Source organism: Wyeomyia smithii, unplaced genomic scaffold (assembly GCF_029784165.1).
Source record: "Wyeomyia smithii strain HCP4-BCI-WySm-NY-G18 unplaced genomic scaffold, ASM2978416v1 HiC_scaffold_8, whole genome shotgun sequence".
Taxonomy (NCBI): domain Eukaryota; kingdom Metazoa; phylum Arthropoda; class Insecta; order Diptera; family Culicidae; genus Wyeomyia; species Wyeomyia smithii.
Window position 1 is genome coordinate 13,362 of NW_026599221.1, and position 22,326 is coordinate 35,687.

The following is a 22,326-nucleotide window of genomic DNA, read 5'->3' on the forward strand; positions in this document are numbered from 1 at the left end:
ATGTTTTATTTCATCCATAGGACTCAACTTATCGTCTGCGATAAAGAAAATATTTCCATGTTCACTTAATTATTTTTGTATGCTCTTTTTCTCTTCAATATCCAAACTGTTATCCAATTTTATTACATTACTTAATTTATCTCTTACCGGCGCAATATTTGTCTCAATCCGCAATGTAAGTTATAATTCTAAAGGTTCGCTTTCATATTTAATTTCATTCAAATTTACTTCCTGTTCATTTGTATTTATCAAGAACATTGTAATTAAATTATTTCTTACTTCACTGACGGTACTGCCGATATAAACCCCTGGTCCAATTTGTGTATTCTATTTTCTCCTTTAAATTACATGCTTCAATTCTACAAGATTTTTTTTTTCACACCTAGCTGGTATGATTAAACTCAGATGTCCTTTGTCTTTATTAGTCGTACAAACTTTCACAGAAATCTTTTCACCTGCAGGAATGAGGGATACACTGTGATTAGTATGTTCAATTTTATCCGGTTGCAAATGAGCAGAAGACTTTTGCGGATAAGTTTCTACTATTTGGTCCCTTTCTTGACTAGAATTGCGGAAATATTCGGTAGGCTGACAAACAGTGTTAGATGCTAATACTGGCCAGGTATTAGAACCATCACCGCTACCACCGTACATTCTGTGATGGGTATTCATTCACATATTCATCTTCGCTGTTACTCATTTGAATATCTCCATCAGTATATTTATTAAATAAATCTTCGATCAACCATTTGGATTTTTCACCATTACAGTGAAACAATAAAAAGTTGTTTTGTAAATCGTTCACGCATTCTAGAGCGTTCAACAAATCAATACCCATGTTTCCGCCTACATCTTATTAACTAATATTACTATCAACAATATGGAATTTTATTTCAATAGATTTACTAGAAGAACAATGTATAAAGTCTGTCACTGTACCTAATGTTGTAACGAATTCATTGGTAATTCCACGTAAGAGTAGTATTCAAAAGTGTTAATTTTTTACAATCTTTCACTGCATCAACATTCGATAAACTTATATTTGCTCCTGTATCGACCATTAATTTGCAATGCTTTTCATTTATAGAATTTTTACAATCAATATATATCAATTGCGCGGAAAAGAGCATTGCAGAATTTTCTCGATACGATTCGTAAAGCTGAAGAGTGTTCATCTTTCTTGCTGTAAATGTAAGCTTCATTCTTCGCTGTAAGGTAATGGTTAAGACAGATTCGCTGTACGAACGAAAATCCAATGCTTTGACAAGTCTCTGTAATACGTCCCTTAAATTTAACCAAAAATAATAACTAAAACACATATTTCGATTATTCAATTTTATTATCATTTTATTGTTTTACACCTTAACGTTTGATCCGGTACACTTTTTCTTGCACTTTCGGATGAAAATAATGGAAAAACTTTTCGTCTGCAACAACTTGATGAAGAAGGTAATCCCAATTTTGATGAAGGTAGAAGACAATCATGTAATTGATGTATGACTTTCAAATTATTGAAAATGCAAATTTTTGTTTTTAAATAAATAATGTACGATCGTTTCACCCAACGCTAGTTTGATTATGTATTTTACGAATCTTTTACGAAGTTAGATTACGATAACACCGGTAGGGTGATACACTGTAGAAACTTTTCATTCTGCGTTAGATGGCGACACCGAAACAGCTTTCTACACTTTAAATGCAGATGGCGACACTAAAATAGTTGCTCATGCCGACATATAGGTGGCGCTTTGTGGGAACTTTTATTTGTCAAAACTAGATGGCGGCACCGATACAGCTTTTACACTTTACATGTAGGTGGCGCCACTTCAATAGTTGTTCGTGTCGACATATAGGTGGCGCTCTGTGGAAACTTTCAATTTTCAAAACTAGATGGCGGTACCGAACCAGCTTTTGCGCTTCAAATGTAGGTGTCGCCACTAAGGTAGTTGTTCGTATCGATACATAGGTGGCGCCCTTGGAAGCTTTCCATTTTTAAAACCAGATGGCGGCACCGACACAGCTTTGGCGCCTCGAATGTAGGTGGCGACTCTGAAATAGTTGCTCATGACGGTATACAGGTGGCGCAGGTGGCGTCTAGTTAATTTAGTGGATACAATCACCCCCGAATCTTCCTCGACGGTAGGTGGCGGTAACGAAGGTAGGTGGCAACACTGTGAAAACTTTTTTCGATTGCCTATGTGAATTTAGATGGCGCACCGGAGAAGCTTATTAAGCTTGTACATGCACCGACGATTCTAGGTGGCAGTATTCTGGCTTTTTCCTTACATTTATTGCTAAAGTGCGAATTTAGATGGAGTTAGTGGTGAATATTAGTAAGTATTTGAACCTTTTTTTCTCACTTTTCCCCAGTGTTTATGCATCGAGAGAACCATTTTGAGCGCCATTAACTATATATATACGATTAGGCAGAGACGTATTCTCAGAGGTGAACCAGCCTGGTGGCTGAAAGCCTCTTTAATAAAGATAATAAAAAAAGAGACGTATTCTGGATTCGGCATAGGATCGATCTCACCGATCTGTCGGCCATAAAAGTAAAAGTAAAGTATCCTTACAGAAATTAAACAGAAGTAAAAATATTGATAGAACCACTTCTAGAATTGTTAAATATATTCAGGATCAGGCAGAAATTGAACAGAAATAATTAAACATTCATTCAATCGAACCATTTCTAGCAGCATACACTTAATATATAGATGGGATTATGTATGCGGAAATTATACAGGAAAATAAACATCGGTAGAATCCATATTGAGCGTTATCGATTATATATAGAGTTAAAAAAACGAAGCCAAAAAGCGGCCAGAAAGCGGTCGAAAAGGGACAAAAAGCGGCGCTTGAAGAGCGTAATAAGGAGTGTGTGGAAATGGAGCAGCTGTATCGTTCACAAGAAACACGTAGATTCTACGAGAAACTAAAACGCATCCGGCGCAGGCTTTGTGCCGCGAGCTGAAATGAATCAGATGATGGAGCTGTGAAATGAAATGAAAGATGGAAGAATCTTGACGGATGAACGTGTGAGGTGATATCGACAGGTGGAAGCAGCAACTACTACAATGAACACTACTTCAATGGCCCAGAGGCAGAGGACCAAGCCGAAGACAAAGGCGGTAGGAGGAACGACTTCGTCAGCACAGCGGATGAGGGAGACATACCGCACTACATACCACGATAATAAGAGTGATGCTGTGTGGATGCTCAAGAACAACAAATCAGAGCTGCAAAGGCTGGCATCGCAGCGGAGCTTATCAAGCTGGGCCCGGATAGGTTGTGGCTTCCTGTCTGCATCAGCTACCGCTTAAGGATCTGGCTTTACAGAACAGGAAGGAGGGAGTAATATAATATGCCCAATATAACAAGAAGGGGGCGACAAGTTGGAATGTGACAACTACCACTACCGAGCGAGAGCGAGAGCGATCACGATTCTCAACGCAGCCTACAAAAAAGTGCTCTCCCAAATCTCATTATCATCCCGGCCGTCTCTCGCCGCTAGCACGAAGGTTTGTAGTTGTGGGAAGTTATCAAGCCGGTTTCGTGGATATGCCCATCGCCCAATCGACAACGGACCAAATTGCAAACGCTGCGGCAGAGATCCTCCAAAAGTGTCGCGATTACCAACAACCACCTATTACGACACTATCGACCGTGTGAAGGCTATGGAAAGTTATGGACTTCCCTGCGAAACTAACAAGACTGATTAGAGGATATGGATATACAAGTGCTGTGTGAAGATATCACCGCACCCGTTTGAGACACGCAAGGGGCCGAAGACAAGGCCTCCTGTTCCTGTGTTCTCCTGCCTCTTGAAGTGAAGGTGTGTGTTATGAACACACGTGCGTGTGCGGCCTTTAACATGCGGGGCACAACAAATAAATCAATAAATCCAGCCAGTTCATCTGAAAGGACCAGGCGTCCAAGCGGTTGCTCAACAGTGTGTAAACCAAGCTGAAAAGCATGTGCAGGATTGAAGGTGAATACGTCGAAGACCAAGTATCTGCTAGCAGGGGGAACCGAGCGCGCCCTATCGCATGAGCATATGAGTAGAGATGAGTTCGAGGTGGTTGACGAGTTTCGGATGTTTGTTCGGATCGGATCTGACTAACGAGTCAGACAACAACTGCAGCAGAGACGCGCAGCAGCGCAGACTGGAAGTCGTGCCTACTACGGACGCCACAAGACACAAGTTGAGGTCTAGCAAAATAATAAGACCGGTAGTCCGAGTAGGGGCACGAGACTCGAGGACTAGCCGTTTTCGAACGACGTGTGCTTAGGACTATGAATGAACCATGAGCTGGCGCAACTCTCCTGTACTTCTAAGCCCAGTAGGAAGGGTACAATGGGCGGTAAGAATGCCGTGGTGTTGTTCGTCTCGAATCCGACTAGGAGAGCTAGGTGGTTGGACCAAGTGGAGCAAGATCTCGGAAATGTAGGACGCTCTCGAGAGACAAGCTGCCTGCCATGGACCGCGAGTGCGTTGGCGTAACATTGTGACTGCTTACCTCTTACCACACAATCCCAAGCCGTGGTGTGGCCTTTGCTGTACACGTAAGAGTCGTCTCCATTCCACACGATCGATGGCTGCAGTTCGCCAGCTCTGCAGTCTGCGTAGGGTCCGCCGGTCGTCTTTCACCTGATCGATCTACCTTGCCAGCTGTGCACCTCTCCGTCTCGTCCCACTCCCTAGCCCACCGCAACCTGCCAATCTTAGCGGTGTGGACGATAGATGGATGGCTCCCCAAGCAGCTCCTACAGTGTTCGTTCGTGGTTCATTCGCCTTCTCCGCACTCCGTTCTCCTTCTGCAGTCCACCGAAGATGGTACGCAATACCTTCCGCTAGGAAACAGGCAAGGGCGCGTTGGTCCTCGACAAGCATAGTCCATGTTTCATGCCCGTAGAGGACTACCGGTCTGATCAGCGTCTTGTAGATGGTTAGCTTGGTTCGGCGGCATATGCTACTCGATCGGAGCGTCCTCCGGAGACCCAAGTATGCACGATATCCTGCCATAATGCGCCGTTGAATTTCTCTGCTGGTATCGTTGTCGGCAGTTAGCAGTGAGCCCAGATACACGAACTCATCGACGACCACCTTGATTTCATCACCACCAACTTGTACTCGAGGTGGGAGGTTAGCACTGTCTTCTCGTGAACCCCTTCCTTTCATGTGCTTCGTCTTCGATGCATTGATGACCAGACCCCAGTAGTTGTGACTGAGCTCTCCTGTTTCGCCAGGAAGGTAAGTAAGTTCAGTCACTAACGCCACCAATGTGCTCAACCTGAAAGCAAAATAGAACCAAAGAAGATGAAATCACTTGTAACTCTTTATATGTTAACGCAACCAAACAAACTCATAGAAATACATACACTCTCACCTAGTAGGTTCACTCGTAGGAGTGCTATTGCTAATAAATCAATTACATATCATATTAAGCTGCTGCTAGTCTTCCCTCACCTTTTCCTTCCTTCCCCGTTGTCCGATATGTCATTATGCATCCATTTTCTCTAATTTTGCGCTGTATAAACCGAATTAAATGAAACATGAGAAACCTGAAATCCTTTAATATCAGTGATAACGTACCTATCATTTGGCAATACTTTCTTCATTTTATTCGGTCCTTTAATAACTTTTGCCGATAGTTTATTTGTGTCATTTATTTTTATTACCACAAAATCTCCTTCCAAGTGTTGTGTATTTGCGAGTCTTTTTTATCGGTTGTAATTATATTATGATATCCTCAAACATCACTATCAAGTATCTGTGCTCTGTCTTGTAAATTTCTTGTAAATTTATATTTTCACTAGCCCTTTGGTTATTTCTAACAAAACATTCAATGTTCGAATTTTCATTGAACAAATTATTCTGTTGTGTGCCAAATGATAATACACTGGGGAACACTTGGCAATTGACCTGTTATATGTATTATTAAAATGTATGTAATGTTTGGCAGCAGTTCATCCCATACACCTGGCTCATTAGACACTTTTGCAAGCGTAAGAGTTAGTGTTTTTTTATTCGTTTTGCTGGCCCATTCGCTCTAGGTGTTCTAGATGCTCTTTTTACAGGTTCATTGTAATGTTCTTTACTAAATCACTAAACTTTTTAGATGCGAAACAAGCTCCTCTATCAGTAAAGATTCTCTCTGGTTTGCTATAAAAATTATAATAATTTATAAGATGTTTGATTACTTCTTCTGAAGTTGTTGTTTCAACGGGGAGCAATTGCGTAAATTTTGTAAAAACGTCAACTATAACCGATATGTATCTAAATCTATTTGAAGTAGGCCCATTTGTAATGGCTCATAGTGATTTATCAATAATTTTAAGGAAACCCTCTTCCCAGTTAGAAGTCGGGCTGAGAATATACAAGTTAGGCAATTTGGAAAAAAAATTTCACATATTTATTTTATGCTGCTGAACCGACATAAGTTTTTATTTTCATGAATTATTTTTTCTTTTCCTATATGTCCCCCATTATCGTGACAGATTCTGAGCACATTATCAATCATTAGTTCTGGAACGACCAACAAATTTATTTTGTCATATTTTTTTCTTCTAGCAAAACTCTGCTGCGGTAATAGAGTGCGGTTTGTTTTCCCGGAAACTAGACCAACAATTGCTGTTTTCAAGCAGAACCTATCGAGTTTTTCGCGTTAGTAGAATAATCTGATGACGTGGATTGGAGATCGCAGTAAGCTACGAAAGCGAACGGACGCGAAAAGTTTTCGTGTCACAATTTACAGAGTTTCGATTTTGTTTTGTGAAAAAAACAAATATTTATACAACTGGAATTACTCATACGAATACGAACTGGAGTCACGCATAGGAATTGGTTAACTGATCCCGTTGTTGCTGCCCTGGAGTCGAACAACCTGTGCTCAAGATCTTTTGTTGCTGTTCATCGCTGGCAGTTGACGCATCGTTTTGATATTGGAGTGCTGTGCATTACAGAAGACCAGCTCCGGTGGATACTCGCTGTAACGAGATTAGGGAGGCCGAAAGTAAAGGAGACACATCGGTCTGCCTCGGTGCTTGGAACAGCTAAGTTGTTTTTTTTTTTTATACTTCTATTCTGGTGTGAGTTTTTTCAAACTTCGGTGGACGATCCACGCGATGGAGGTGGACGTAGCACAGTGTTCGGAAAGGACTGAAAGCAGGGTCAAATAAATAACTCCTTGGGGTTCCTTCCTAGATCTTCGATATCTTCGCGAGTTCATCTTGAAAAGTGCAGTAATTTATTTTCGGTACCTGGGTGAGTCATTGATGAGAGTCAGTTGTTATGATGTTATGGAAAGTTCGGGCGAATTTCGTTTTATTTTTGGTCACATAGTTGCTGTTTTTTTCACTTGCTTTCTTGCATTAGAGAATGAAGAATAAACAGATGTACATTATATTTATCGTATGAAATTGTGTGCATTCGCGTTGATGAATCTGTGTGCAATATAATGCCGAACTTGATGTTGAACTCCATACCTTTTTATGACTTTTCTAGCTTTTGAATAATTACTCTGCTCCCAGACAGAGTTTTTGACAAATATGTTATATATTCAAGTTAAAAAATATAATACGAGACATGATTACTTTAGCGTTTCGAGGATAAATTAAGAATTTTATGTTGTAAATAGTGTTAATGCACTTTTGTCTAATATTTGGGCTTTGGATGCATGAATGTTACCATGTTTTTGATATTTTGTTAAAGAAACAGGAGATATAAACCGTTTCTCAGTATAAATGGAACTCAAATTTGTTTCATATTCCTTTCAGAGATTTGAATTAATTCATATTCCTTTCAGAGAGCGAGTAATGGCGCTATAACCATAAGCAAAAATGCTAGGACTAGAGTTAGTACTCAAGTTCCAACCGTAACAGTTGAAGCGAGTAAAGGCGCTATATCCTTGGTTTTGAAACCCGAACATAAGGAGGAAATACCTATGTTCCATCCCAGGAGATTGGTCAACAAAGGAGTGTACTTTCTTAGCTTTATCACTCCCAACGAATTAGGTATATTACTTCTTACATACGGATCGGTTGGTACGGATTGTCCCCGATCTTAGATTATATTGTATTATATTGCGCTACACAGTAGGCCTGGCCGTTGACAAGAAAAATGTATGGAAATCATTTTTTCAAATGATGGATATCATTTTCCAGGATCCTTTCAAGTACTGGCTGTGTTAGTGTAGACTAGACTAGACTAGATTTGAAATTAGCATTTTCTGGTATTTAAAAACGTTTCCGGCGATTTTAAGCTTATTTTGGTATCATTTTCTTTATTGGCCTCTTCTAATTTTCTGTATTCAATTTGAGATCGCTTTTTGTTCTGGCCTTTTTGGCATTCTGAAACAATTTTCGGCGTTTCTGGACTTCGAATTGGGGATCATTTTCCTTCCTGGCCTTCAGAAACATTATTCGGCGGTTCTGAGCTTGGCTTGAGATCGCTATTGTTTGGCATTTTTGGCCTTCGGTAACGTTTTGGACTTCAGAAACGTTTTGCAGCTATTCTGAACTAAATTTAAGACAATTCTGGACTTCAGAAACGGTGTCCGGCGATCCTGAGCCCAATTTGAATCAGTTTTTTTTTGGCTTCAGAAACTTTCTCTGGCAACTGAAAGCTAAGTATACGTTTTGTCTTGTCTGTATTGTAAAGTGATATTTTGATGCTTGTTTCTAGTTTTACTTTATGTGAGAAAACAGATACAGAGAGCTTTTGATTTCATCGTTGAAATTGTGTGCGCGGTATTTTTTTTCCGCAGGGTTTCAGTAACAAGTTTTATTTTTGTCCACAAAGTGTTAGTGTGGTTTGTGGAGTTTGGAGTATGTGTTTCTCAGGAATCATATGCTTTGATTTTTTTATTGTTCTAGCTTTTGACCAGTTGTTTTACATAATTTGTTATATTTATGACTAGTTCGGCACTTTGTCAATAAATTTAAAAATATGTTCAGGCTTATATGTATATTTGCTTTTATTAAATTGTTGAGGCTTTGGATGCATGGAACATTGCCAATTTTCATATTTATTAGGCGTATTAGGCGTACATTGTTAAGAGATAATCGACGTAAACGCCGAGTTCCTGCGCGTATGTGTCGGCCGGGGGGATTTAAGCGGTTGCTCGTAACGCTTCGGTGTAAACGCGTATTCAGCCCGTGCGAGTTTCGCTGATATATGGACTTCTGGCGTGTGGTGATTTCGCGAAGTGAACCCAGATATTTCATCATATCTTTCTTATCTTCATCAACGTTAAGTCGGAGACTGCTCGCGCGTTGCATCTAAATTATTACATCGGAAATCGAAGTAGATTTCGTTGAGTCGATAAATATCATTTCAACCCCCGCGTCGGTACCTTCCATGAGGTCGTATTATCTTCAGATGGATCAACAACGCGCAATTGTTTTAGGTATAAAGAGCATCACCTCACGAGGAGATATACGGTAATTTTAAGTTGTCTCGGTTTAGTAAAAAATCCTGTATCCTCGCGTACGTTTTATTGTTGCGGTGTTACATTGTCAAACTAAATAAGTTCGAATCACATTATGAATATCGTGGCGGATGTAATAAACTTTTAGACGCGGCACTTGTTCTGAAAAACCCGACATTAGCGCATCGTTTACCAAAACGAACCCTGCTGTATACCTTCCCCTTTATCCAACATCCCAGTGATTTCTCGTGGAAGTGCAGAGGTGTTCTCGGCTTCCAATAAAGCGAGTATCATGTCAACATATTCCTATACAAACTCCTTCTTTGACCTGCATTCGGATGCGGCCGGCGCTGGTATTGCCTAATATAAAGATTTAGGTCACCTGTTTTTACACATTGAGGATGCATGTTGGTCCCAAACATCATCTGTTGGTTCTTTGTGTAATTACAGCTGATCTGGCAATAACGGAGTAGCAACCGCGGGCGGTCAATCATGCTCATGCTCATGCTCAGTAGAATAATCTGATGACGTGTTGGATTAAACGGAATTCTGTCTTTCTCTGAAACATTCTCCATCATGCTGCTGCTATTGCTATTCGATCGAACCGGTTTACATTGTTACTTGTTTCCAACTTTGTAAAAACATATTCACGATGATTTCCGTGCAGTTATATACAATTTGAGGCCTCCGGTTAGAAAAATTTAGTTCTTCTTCCATGCATGATTTTTTAAAGATTAAGTCTTCCGCCATGTGACAAATCCGGACTCATCCGAAGGCGTCATTTCGTATTCCAGCCCCATGATTACTGGTAGTTACACCGTATGAATCTAAGCATGATTACTTCTGAAAAGAAAATAGGTAAACAAACAAAAAAGAAACACAACCTAGTGAATGAAACAAGAATAGGATTGTTTTATAATTTGAACAATCTGCTTCTGTGAGCTCTATGTTTCTTTCCCCCAATTAAAATTGTCACTGTTTCAGAAGACCTAATATTTACAACTTCATATGGTTCCTTTCTAAGTGGTTTTAGTTTTTGACCCGCACCAGTGGTTATATTTTCCAAAAATACATTGTCACCTATGGTTAGATTTATTGGGTTCATATTTCCATTAAAATAAACTTTTGAAACTTCTTTAATTTTTTGTGATTTTTTTTTCTAAGCACTCTTTGGGTCTGTCAAAGAGTATGTTTCAAATTCATAACATAATCATACACAATATTAGGTTCTTTGGTTAAATCTTGCGGGAATGCACATACTTGACCGAATATCAATTCGTATGAAATGAAATTGGTACTTGAGAGCGGTGTAAGCAAAACAACCAAAAGGAGTTACTAACACCAATCGTTTTGTTTATTTTCAATTTCAGCTCTCAACAATTTTTCGAGAGTACGATGACAACGCCCTAACGCCCTATTAGATTCTGGATTATAGGAACTAATGATGATTTTTGAATCCTTAACAAATTGTCTAATATCTCGTTTCATGTTTCGCCATCGATATCGACTTGCATCTCTCTATGAGCACCAAACAAAGATTTGTGATAAACATGAAGAACTCTTCTTATTTCGTTATGATTGGTTGACCGTTCTAGTGTACCTTGGTGTATTTAAACAGTAACTGGACAATTTGCAAAATCATATTTCATCATTAATTTGGATAACATTGAAGAATGACTCATTGAATTGGTTGTGATGTGGTCAATTGCACATTTCTTGAAATGATTTTTCAAACAAAATGATTTAATTTCCACAAAAGCATTGAAACTTTCAGCTATTGACAATTGATAAGTGCTTTTTATCAAGTAATATTTGTTTGGATTCTAGGCAGTAAATTTAAATTTTCACTTTATCTCTTCTGTACAAAATAAAAAACACTTTCAATAGTTTTTTGGGAGCATGTTCAATTGAATCTAAAATGTCAAAAACTTGTGATCGCAATAAGTGAACATCATATTGATTTTTAAATGTAATAAAATTTTCACAACTTCTTTTTGTCAGAAAATTATCAAAATCTAATGCGCTTTGTAATGGCAAATAAATAAAAACTCATCTTGATTTTCTTTGGAACTAGTATCGGCATCATAATCATGGGAAGAATTTCTTCCGTCTCGTTTAATAATAACAACACGAAACGACTATCTTGGAAAACGAATTTCACTTGTTTTAGTATTAAAAAATGTTTCAATACGTTCTGTTTAGTAATTTTCGAACTTCAAACATATTGCTAAAACATCCTCGAACCTTTTATAAAGTTTCTTCGGACGATGTTGAAAACTTTTGTCTATTGTAGTATTGACAAAATTATCATCTATCATATCTTTTACATTTACATTCGTATTGTTCGTAGTATTGCCAATTTTGGTCAACTTGCATAGCAAGAACATTTTGAGGACATCAGTCACTTCTGTTAACACTTTGGTAAGTTTTCTCCAGTGTTTGCTTTTAATTGAACTTCGCGTTGTTATATCGCGTTGTTGGCAGATATGTCTTGCAAAAGATTTGTTTCTGATCTTTTAGAAATATGAATTCCTGCGTCTATCCAGTATCCGGATATGGTATCCTGCCTAAACAATCTGCTACTTCGCTTAGCAACACATTTCGTTATCGTACTCCATGAGTTCAAGTCTCCATCTCATTAACCTAGAACATGGATCCCCGAGGTTGAAAAGGTATAGTAACGGCTTATCGTCAGTACCAATAACAAATGTTCGACCGAAAACGTGTGTCCTAAATTTTCTCACGCCGAATATGATTGCCAATAATTCCTTTTCGATCGTAGAATGATTTATTTCAGCTTTACTGAATGTTGTACTCGCGAAAGCTATTGGTAAGTCCAAATCTTCGCCCTGAGACAAAACTGCACCTATTTTGAAGCGTCTGTTGTAATTATTAATGAATTATTTTTTTTGTTTTTTCCTATCATCAGGATGTTGCAAAACTGGTGGTTTGGCTAATTTCATTTTCAAAGTATCGAATGCATCGCAACATCTTGAATTCCATACAAATTTAACGTCTTTTTTCTGCAAATTATGCGAAGGTAATGGTATCTTTGCGAAGTTAGATACAAACTGACGATAATAATTTGCAATTCCCAAAAATGACCTTTACTCAACAATATTTTTAGATACTGGAAATTCAGAAAAAGATTCAATATTAACAGTATTTGGCAGAAATCCATTCGCGGAAATCGTGTGACTTATATAGTTCAATTCTTTTCTTAGGAAACTGCATTCATTCGAGTGGAGTTTGAATTTAAATTTTCGCAAAGTTTCCAACAGGCTTTTCAATTGTTCGTTATGTTCAAACAATATATAACCAATGTATTCATTGGAGTCCAGTAGAGATTGGGTTCATGAGTTGCATGAATGTGCTAGATGCATTCATCAACCCAAAAGGCATACGAACATATTGATATTTGCCAGATGATGTACTACAACTTGTTCTATCTTTGTCATCTATATTCATTAGAATTTTATGATAACCTGATGCCATGTCCAAAGTTGAAAAATACACGGAATTTTGTGATTGCTTAATTATATCAATTATATTTGGTAAATGATGTATATCAAGATTGGTTTTTCATTAAATTTTCTAAAATCTACTACAACTCTAAATCTTTTGTTACCATCAGTACTCTTTTTCGGAACCACTAACGAAGGACTGTTATATGGACATATACCAGGCTCAATGATACCATCTTTCATCATTTCATTAAACTGCTTGTTGACTTCCTCTCGATACGTTTGAGGTAATCTATACTGTTTTACATTTATTAGTTCACCAGAAGTCATATTTATCGCATGTTTTATTTCATCCATAGGACTCAACTTATCGTCTGCGATAAAGAAAATATTTCCATGTTCACTTAATTATTTTTGTATGCTCTTTTTCTCTTCAATATCCAAACTGTTATCCAATTTTATTACATTACTTAATTTATCTCTTACCGGCGCAATATTTGTCTCAATCCGCAATGTAAGTTATAATTCTAAAGGTTCGCTTTCATATTTAATTTCATTCAAATTTACTTCCTGTTCATTTGTATTTATCAAGAACATTGTAATTAAATTATTTCTTACTTCACTGACGGTACTGCCGATATAAACCCCTGGTCCAATTTGTGTATTCTATTTTCTCCTTTAAATTACATGCTTCAATTCTACAAGATTTTTTTTTTCACACCTAGCTGGTATGATTAAACTCAGATGTCCTTTGTCTTTATTAGTCGTACAAACTTTCACAGAAATCTTTTCACCTGCAGGAATGAGGGATACACTGTGATTAGTATGTTCAATTTTATCCGGTTGCAAATGAGCAGAAGACTTTTGCGGATAAGTTTCTACTATTTGGTCCCTTTCTTGACTAGAATTGCGGAAATATTCGGTAGGCTGACAAACAGTGTTAGATGCTAATACTGGCCAGGTATTAGAACCATCACCGCTACCACCGTACATTCTGTGATGGGTATTCATTCACATATTCATCTTCGCTGTTACTCATTTGAATATCTCCATCAGTATATTTATTAAATAAATCTTCGATCAACCATTTGGATTTTTCACCATTACAGTGAAACAATAAAAAGTTGTTTTGTAAATCGTTCACGCATTCTAGAGCGTTCAACAAATCAATACCCATGTTTCCGCCTACATCTTATTAACTAATATTACTATCAACAATATGGAATTTTATTTCAATAGATTTACTAGAAGAACAATGTATAAAGTCTGTCACTGTACCTAATGTTGTAACGAATTCATTGGTAATTCCACGTAAGAGTAGTATTCAAAAGTGTTAATTTTTTACAATCTTTCACTGCATCAACATTCGATAAACTTATATTTGCTCCTGTATCGACCATTAATTTGCAATGCTTTTCATTTATAGAATTTTTACAATCAATATATATCAATTGCGCGGAAAAGAGCATTGCAGAATTTTCTCGATACGATTCGTAAAGCTGAAGAGTGTTCATCTTTCTTGCTGTAAATGTAAGCTTCATTCTTCGCTGTAAGGTAATGGTTAAGACAGATTCGCTGTACGAACGAAAATCCAATGCTTTGACAAGTCTCTGTAATACGTCCCTTAAATTTAACCAAAAATAATAACTAAAACACATATTTCGATTATTCAATTTTATTATCATTTTATTGTTTTACACCTTAACGTTTGATCCGGTACACTTTTTCTTGCACTTTCGGATGAAAATAATGGAAAAACTTTTCGTCTGCAACAACTTGATGAAGAAGGTAATCCCAATTTTGATGAAGGTAGAAGACAATCATGTAATTGATGTATGACTTTCAAATTATTGAAAATGCAAATTTTTGTTTTTAAATAAATAATGTACGATCGTTTCACCCAACGCTAGTTTGATTATGTATTTTACGAATCTTTTACGAAGTTAGATTACGATAACACCGGTAGGGTGATACACTGTAGAAACTTTTCATTCTGCGTTAGATGGCGACACCGAAACAGCTTTCTACACTTTAAATGCAGATGGCGACACTAAAATAGTTGCTCATGCCGACATATAGGTGGCGCTTTGTGGGAACTTTTATTTGTCAAAACTAGATGGCGGCACCGATACAGCTTTTACACTTTACATGTAGGTGGCGCCACTTCAATAGTTGTTCGTGTCGACATATAGGTGGCGCTCTGTGGAAACTTTCAATTTTCAAAACTAGATGGCGGTACCGAACCAGCTTTTGCGCTTCAAATGTAGGTGTCGCCACTAAGGTAGTTGTTCGTATCGATACATAGGTGGCGCCCTTGGAAGCTTTCCATTTTTAAAACCAGATGGCGGCACCGACACAGCTTTGGCGCCTCGAATGTAGGTGGCGACTCTGAAATAGTTGCTCATGACGGTATACAGGTGGCGCAGGTGGCGTCTAGTTAATTTAGTGGATACAATCACCCCCGAATCTTCCTCGACGGTAGGTGGCGGTAACGAAGGTAGGTGGCAACACTGTGAAAACTTTTTTCGATTGCCTATGTGAATTTAGATGGCGCACCGGAGAAGCTTATTAAGCTTGTACATGCACCGACGATTCTAGGTGGCAGTATTCTGGCTTTTTCCTTACATTTATTGCTAAAGTGCGAATTTAGATGGAGTTAGTGGTGAATATTAGTAAGTATTTGAACCTTTTTTTCTCACTTTTCCCCAGTGTTTATGCATCGAGAGAACCATTTTGAGCGCCATTAACTATATATATACGATTAGGCAGAGACGTATTCTCAGAGGTGAACCAGCCTGGTGGCTGAAAGCCTCTTTAATAAAGATAATAAAAAAAGAGACGTATTCTGGATTCGGCATAGGATCGATCTCACCGATCTGTCGGCCATAAAAGTAAAAGTAAAGTATCCTTACAGAAATTAAACAGAAGTAAAAATATTGATAGAACCACTTCTAGAATTGTTAAATATATTCAGGATCAGGCAGAAATTGAACAGAAATAATTAAACATTCATTCAATCGAACCATTTCTAGCAGCATACACTTAATATATAGATGGGATTATGTATGCGGAAATTATACAGGAAAATAAACATCGGTAGAATCCATATTGAGCGTTATCGATTATATATAGAGTTAAAAAAACGAAGCCAAAAAGCGGCCAGAAAGCGGTCGAAAAGGGACAAAAAGCGGCGCTTGAAGAGCGTAATAAGGAGTGTGTGGAAATGGAGCAGCTGTATCGTTCACAAGAAACACGTAGATTCTACGAGAAACTAAAACGCATCCGGCGCAGGCTTTGTGCCGCGAGCTGAAATGAATCAGATGATGGAGCTGTGAAATGAAATGAAAGATGGAAGAATCTTGACGGATGAACGTGTGAGGTGATATCGACAGGTGGAAGCAGCAACTACTACAATGAACACTACTTCAATGGCCCAGAGGCAGAGGACCAAGCCGAAGACAAAGGCGGTAGGAGGAACGACTTCGTCAGCACAGCGGATGAGGGAGACATACCGCACTACATACCACGATAATAAGAGTGATGCTGTGTGGATGCTCAAGAACAACAAATCAGAGCTGCAAAGGCTGGCATCGCAGCGGAGCTTATCAAGCTGGGCCCGGATAGGTTGTGGCTTCCTGTCTGCATCAGCTACCGCTTAAGGATCTGGCTTTACAGAACAGGAAGGAGGGAGTAATATAATATGCCCAATATAACAAGAAGGGGGCGACAAGTTGGAATGTGACAACTACCACTACCGAGCGAGAGCGAGAGCGATCACGATTCTCAACGCAGCCTACAAAAAAGTGCTCTCCCAAATCTCATTATCATCCCGGCCGTCTCTCGCCGCTAGCACGAAGGTTTGTAGTTGTGGGAAGTTATCAAGCCGGTTTCGTGGATATGCCCATCGCCCAATCGACAACGGACCAAATTGCAAACGCTGCGGCAGAGATCCTCCAAAAGTGTCGCGATTACCAACAACCACCTATTACGACACTATCGACCGTGTGAAGGCTATGGAAAGTTATGGACTTCCCTGCGAAACTAACAAGACTGATTAGAGGATATGGATATACAAGTGCTGTGTGAAGATATCACCGCACCCGTTTGAGACACGCAAGGGGCCGAAGACAAGGCCTCCTGTTCCTGTGTTCTCCTGCCTCTTGAAGTGAAGGTGTGTGTTATGAACACACGTGCGTGTGCGGCCTTTAACATGCGGGGCACAACAAATAAATCAATAAATCCAGCCAGTTCATCTGAAAGGACCAGGCGTCCAAGCGGTTGCTCAACAGTGTGTAAACCAAGCTGAAAAGCATGTGCAGGATTGAAGGTGAATACGTCGAAGACCAAGTATCTGCTAGCAGGGGGAACCGAGCGCGCCCTATCGCATGAGCATATGAGTAGAGATGAGTTCGAGGTGGTTGACGAGTTTCGGATGTTTGTTCGGATCGGATCTGACTAACGAGTCAGACAACAACTGCAGCAGAGACGCGCAGCAGCGCAGACTGGAAGTCGTGCCTACTACGGACGCCACAAGACACAAGTTGAGGTCTAGCAAAATAATAAGACCGGTAGTCCGAGTAGGGGCACGAGACTCGAGGACTAGCCGTTTTCGAACGACGTGTGCTTAGGACTATGAATGAACCATGAGCTGGCGCAACTCTCCTGTACTTCTAAGCCCAGTAGGAAGGGTACAATGGGCGGTAAGAATGCCGTGGTGTTGTTCGTCTCGAATCCGACTAGGAGAGCTAGGTGGTTGGACCAAGTGGAGCAAGATCTCGGAAATGTAGGACGCTCTCGAGAGACAAGCTGCCTGCCATGGACCGCGAGTGCGTTGGCGTAACATTGTGACTGCTTACCTCTTACCACACAATCCCAAGCCGTGGTGTGGCCTTTGCTGTACACGTAAGAGTCGTCTCCATTCCACACGATCGATGGCTGCAGTTCGCCAGCTCTGCAGTCTGCGTAGGGTCCGCCGGTCGTCTTTCACCTGATCGATCTACCTTGCCAGCTGTGCACCTCTCCGTCTCGTCCCACTCCCTAGCCCACCGCAACCTGCCAATCTTAGCGGTGTGGACGATAGATGGATGGCTCCCCAAGCAGCTCCTACAGTGTTCGTTCGTGGTTCATTCGCCTTCTCCGCACTCCGTTCTCCTTCTGCAGTCCACCGAAGATGGTACGCAATACCTTCCGCTAGGAAACAGGCAAGGGCGCGTTGGTCCTCGACAAGCATAGTCCATGTTTCATGCCCGTAGAGGACTACCGGTCTGATCAGCGTCTTGTAGATGGTTAGCTTGGTTCGGCGGCATATGCTACTCGATCGGAGCGTCCTCCGGAGACCCAAGTATGCACGATATCCTGCCATAATGCGCCGTTGAATTTCTCTGCTGGTATCGTTGTCGGCAGTTAGCAGTGAGCCCAGATACACGAACTCATCGACGACCACCTTGATTTCATCACCACCAACTTGTACTCGAGGTGGGAGGTTAGCACTGTCTTCTCGTGAACCCCTTCCTTTCATGTGCTTCGTCTTCGATGCATTGATGACCAGACCCCAGTAGTTGTGACTGAGCTCTCCTGTTTCGCCAGGAAGGTAAGTAAGTTCAGTCACTAACGCCACCAATGTGCTCAACCTGAAAGCAAAATAGAACCAAAGAAGATGAAATCACTTGTAACTCTTTATATGTTAACGCAACCAAACAAACTCATAGAAATACATACACTCTCACCTAGTAGGTTCACTCGTAGGAGTGCTATTGCTAATAAATCAATTACATATCATATTAAGCTGCTGCTAGTCTTCCCTCACCTTTTCCTTCCTTCCCCGTTGTCCGATATGTCATTATGCATCCATTTTCTCTAATTTTGCGCTGTATAAACCGAATTAAATGAAACATGAGAAACCTGAAATCCTTTAATATCAGTGATAACGTACCTATCATTTGGCAATACTTTCTTCATTTTATTCGGTCCTTTAATAACTTTTGCCGATAGTTTATTTGTGTCATTTATTTTTATTACCACAAAATCTCCTTCCAAGTGTTGTGTATTTGCGAGTCTTTTTTATCGGTTGTAATTATATTATGATATCCTCAAACATCACTATCAAGTATCTGTGCTCTGTCTTGTAAATTTCTTGTAAATTTATATTTTCACTAGCCCTTTGGTTATTTCTAACAAAACATTCAATGTTCGAATTTTCATTGAACAAATTATTCTGTTGTGTGCCAAATGATAATACACTGGGGAACACTTGGCAATTGACCTGTTATATGTATTATTAAAATGTATGTAATGTTTGGCAGCAGTTCATCCCATACACCTGGCTCATTAGACACTTTTGCAAGCGTAAGAGTTAGTGTTTTTTTATTCGTTTTGCTGGCCCATTCGCTCTAGGTGTTCTAGATGCTCTTTTTACAGGTTCATTGTAATGTTCTTTACTAAATCACTAAACTTTTTAGATGCGAAACAAGCTCCTCTATCAGTAAAGATTCTCTCTGGTTTGCTATAAAAATTATAATAATTTATAAGATGTTTGATTACTTCTTCTGAAGTTGTTGTTTCAACGGGGAGCAATTGCGTAAATTTTGTAAAAACGTCAACTATAACCGATATGTATCTAAATCTATTTGAAGTAGGCCCATTTGTAATGGCTCATAGTGATTTATCAATAATTTTAAGGAAACCCTCTTCCCAGTTAGAAGTCGGGCTGAGAATATACAAGTTAGGCAATTTGGAAAAAAAATTTCACATATTTATTTTATGCTGCTGAACCGACATAAGTTTTTATTTTCATGAATTATTTTTTCTTTTCCTATATGTCCCCCATTATCGTGACAGATTCTGAGCACATTATCAATCATTAGTTCTGGAACGACCAACAAATTTATTTTGTCATATTTTTTTCTTCTAGCAAAACTCTGCTGCGGTAATAGAGTGCGGTTTGTTTTCCCGGAAACTAGACCAACAATTGCTGTTTTCAAGCAGAACCTATCGAGTTTTTCGCGTTAGTAGAATAATCTGATGACGTGGATTGGAGATCGCAGTAAGCTACGAAAGCGAACGGACGCGAAAAGTTTTCGTGTCACAATTTACAGAGTTTCGATTTTGTTTTGTGAAAAAAACAAATATTTATACAACTGGAATTACTCATACGAATACGAACTGGAGTCACGCATAGGAATTGGTTAACTGATCCCGTTGTTGCTGCCCTGGAGTCGAACAACCTGTGCTCAAGATCTTTTGTTGCTGTTCATCGCTGGCAGTTGACGCATCGTTTTGATATTGGAGTGCTGTGCATTACAGAAGACCAGCTCCGGTGGATACTCGCTGTAACGAGATTAGGGAGGCCGAAAGTAAAGGAGACACATCGGTCTGCCTCGGTGCTTGGAACAGCTAAGTTGTTTTTTTTTTTTATACTTCTATTCTGGTGTGAGTTTTTTCAAACTTCGGTGGACGATCCACGCGATGGAGGTGGACGTAGCACAGTGTTCGGAAAGGACTGAAAGCAGGGTCAAATAAATAACTCCTTGGGGTTCCTTCCTAGATCTTCGATATCTTCGCGAGTTCATCTTGAAAAGTGCAGTAATTTATTTTCGGTACCTGGGTGAGTCATTGATGAGAGTCAGTTGTTATGATGTTATGGAAAGTTCGGGCGAATTTCGTTTTATTTTTGGTCACATAGTTGCTGTTTTTTTCACTTGCTTTCTTGCATTAGAGAATGAAGAATAAACAGATGTACATTATATTTATCGTATGAAATTGTGTGCATTCGCGTTGATGAATCTGTGTGCAATATAATGCCGAACTTGATGTTGAACTCCATACCTTTTTATGACTTTTCTAGCTTTTGAATAATTACTCTGCTCCCAGACAGAGTTTTTGACAAATATGTTATATATTCAAGTTAAAAAATATAATACGAGACATGATTACTTTAGCGTTTCGAGGATAAATTAAGAATTTTATGTTGTAAATAGTGTTAATGCACTTTTGTCTAATATTTGGGCTTTGGATGCATGAATGTTACCATGTTTTTGATATTTTGTTAAAGAAACAGGAGATATAAACCGTTTCTCAGTATAAATGGAACTCAAATTTGTTTCATATTCCTTTCAGAGATTTGAATTAATTCATATTCCTTTCAGAGAGCGAGTAATGGCGCTATAACCATAAGCAAAAATGCTAGGACTAGAGTTAGTACTCAAGTTCCAACCGTAACAGTTGAAGCGAGTAAAGGCGCTATATCCTTGGTTTTGAAACCCGAACATAAGGAGGAAATACCTATGTTCCATCCCAGGAGATTGGTCAACAAAGGAGTGTACTTTCTTAGCTTTATCACTCCCAACGAATTAGGTATATTACTTCTTACATACGGATCGGTTGGTACGGATTGTCCCCGATCTTAGATTATATTGTATTATATTGCGCTACACAGTAGGCCTGGCCGTTGACAAGAAAAATGTATGGAAATCATTTTTTCAAATGATGGATATCATTTTCCAGGATCCTTTCAAGTACTGGCTGTGTTAGTGTAGACTAGACTAGACTAGATTTGAAATTAGCATTTTCTGGTATTTAAAAACGTTTCCGGCGATTTTAAGCTTATTTTGGTATCATTTTCTTTATTGGCCTCTTCTAATTTTCTGTATTCAATTTGAGATCGCTTTTTGTTCTGGCCTTTTTGGCATTCTGAAACAATTTTCGGCGTTTCTGGACTTCGAATTGGGGATCATTTTCCTTCCTGGCCTTCAGAAACATTATTCGGCGGTTCTGAGCTTGGCTTGAGATCGCTATTGTTTGGCATTTTTGGCCTTCGGTAACGTTTTGGACTTCAGAAACGTTTTGCAGCTATTCTGAACTAAATTTAAGACAATTCTGGACTTCAGAAACGGTGTCCGGCGATCCTGAGCCCAATTTGAATCAGTTTTTTTTTGGCTTCAGAAACTTTCTCTGGCAACTGAAAGCTAAGTATACGTTTTGTCTTGTCTGTATTGTAAAGTGATATTTTGATGCTTGTTTCTAGTTTTACTTTATGTGAGAAAACAGATACAGAGAGCTTTTGATTTCATCGTTGAAATTGTGTGCGCGGTATTTTTTTTCCGCAGGGTTTCAGTAACAAGTTTTATTTTTGTCCACAAAGTGTTAGTGTGGTTTGTGGAGTTTGGAGTATGTGTTTCTCAGGAATCATATGCTTTGATTTTTTTATTGTTCTAGCTTTTGACCAGTTGTTTTACATAATTTGTTATATTTATGACTAGTTCGGCACTTTGTCAATAAATTTAAAAATATGTTCAGGCTTATATGTATATTTGCTTTTATTAAATTGTTGAGGCTTTGGATGCATGGAACATTGCCAATTTTCATATTTATTAGGCGTATTAGGCGTACATTGTTAAGAGATAATCGACGTAAACGCCGAGTTCCTGCGCGTATGT

At 39.1% G+C, this 22,326-nt stretch overlaps 3 long non-coding RNA genes across 5 annotated transcripts; all 3 read right to left on the reverse strand.

Moving 5' to 3' along the window:
• Nucleotides 1–1,181: 1,181 nt before the first annotated feature.
• On the reverse strand, nucleotides 1,182–6,683 carry LOC129733793 (uncharacterized). 2 transcript variants are annotated; one of them, XR_008729708.1, is made up of 3 exons: nucleotides 5,594–6,683; nucleotides 5,388–5,528; nucleotides 1,182–5,291 (listed from the first exon to the last, which is right to left on the reverse strand). It is a non-coding gene; the product is annotated as an uncharacterized LOC129733793 (long non-coding RNA). The 2 variants fall into 2 exon arrangements; XR_008729709.1 differs by having other exon boundaries at nucleotides 5,380–5,528.
• Nucleotides 6,684–9,938: 3,255 nt separating this feature from the next.
• On the reverse strand, nucleotides 9,939–10,762 carry LOC129733798 (uncharacterized). Its single transcript, XR_008729717.1, has 2 exons — nucleotides 10,429–10,762; nucleotides 9,939–10,271 (listed from the first exon to the last, which is right to left on the reverse strand). It is a non-coding gene; the product is annotated as an uncharacterized LOC129733798 (long non-coding RNA).
• Nucleotides 10,763–14,412: 3,650 nt separating this feature from the next.
• On the reverse strand, nucleotides 14,413–19,914 carry LOC129733794 (uncharacterized). 2 transcript variants are annotated; one of them, XR_008729710.1, is made up of 3 exons: nucleotides 18,825–19,914; nucleotides 18,619–18,759; nucleotides 14,413–18,522 (listed from the first exon to the last, which is right to left on the reverse strand). It is a non-coding gene; the product is annotated as an uncharacterized LOC129733794 (long non-coding RNA). The 2 variants fall into 2 exon arrangements; XR_008729711.1 differs by having other exon boundaries at nucleotides 18,611–18,759.
• Nucleotides 19,915–22,326: the final 2,412 nt, after the last annotated feature.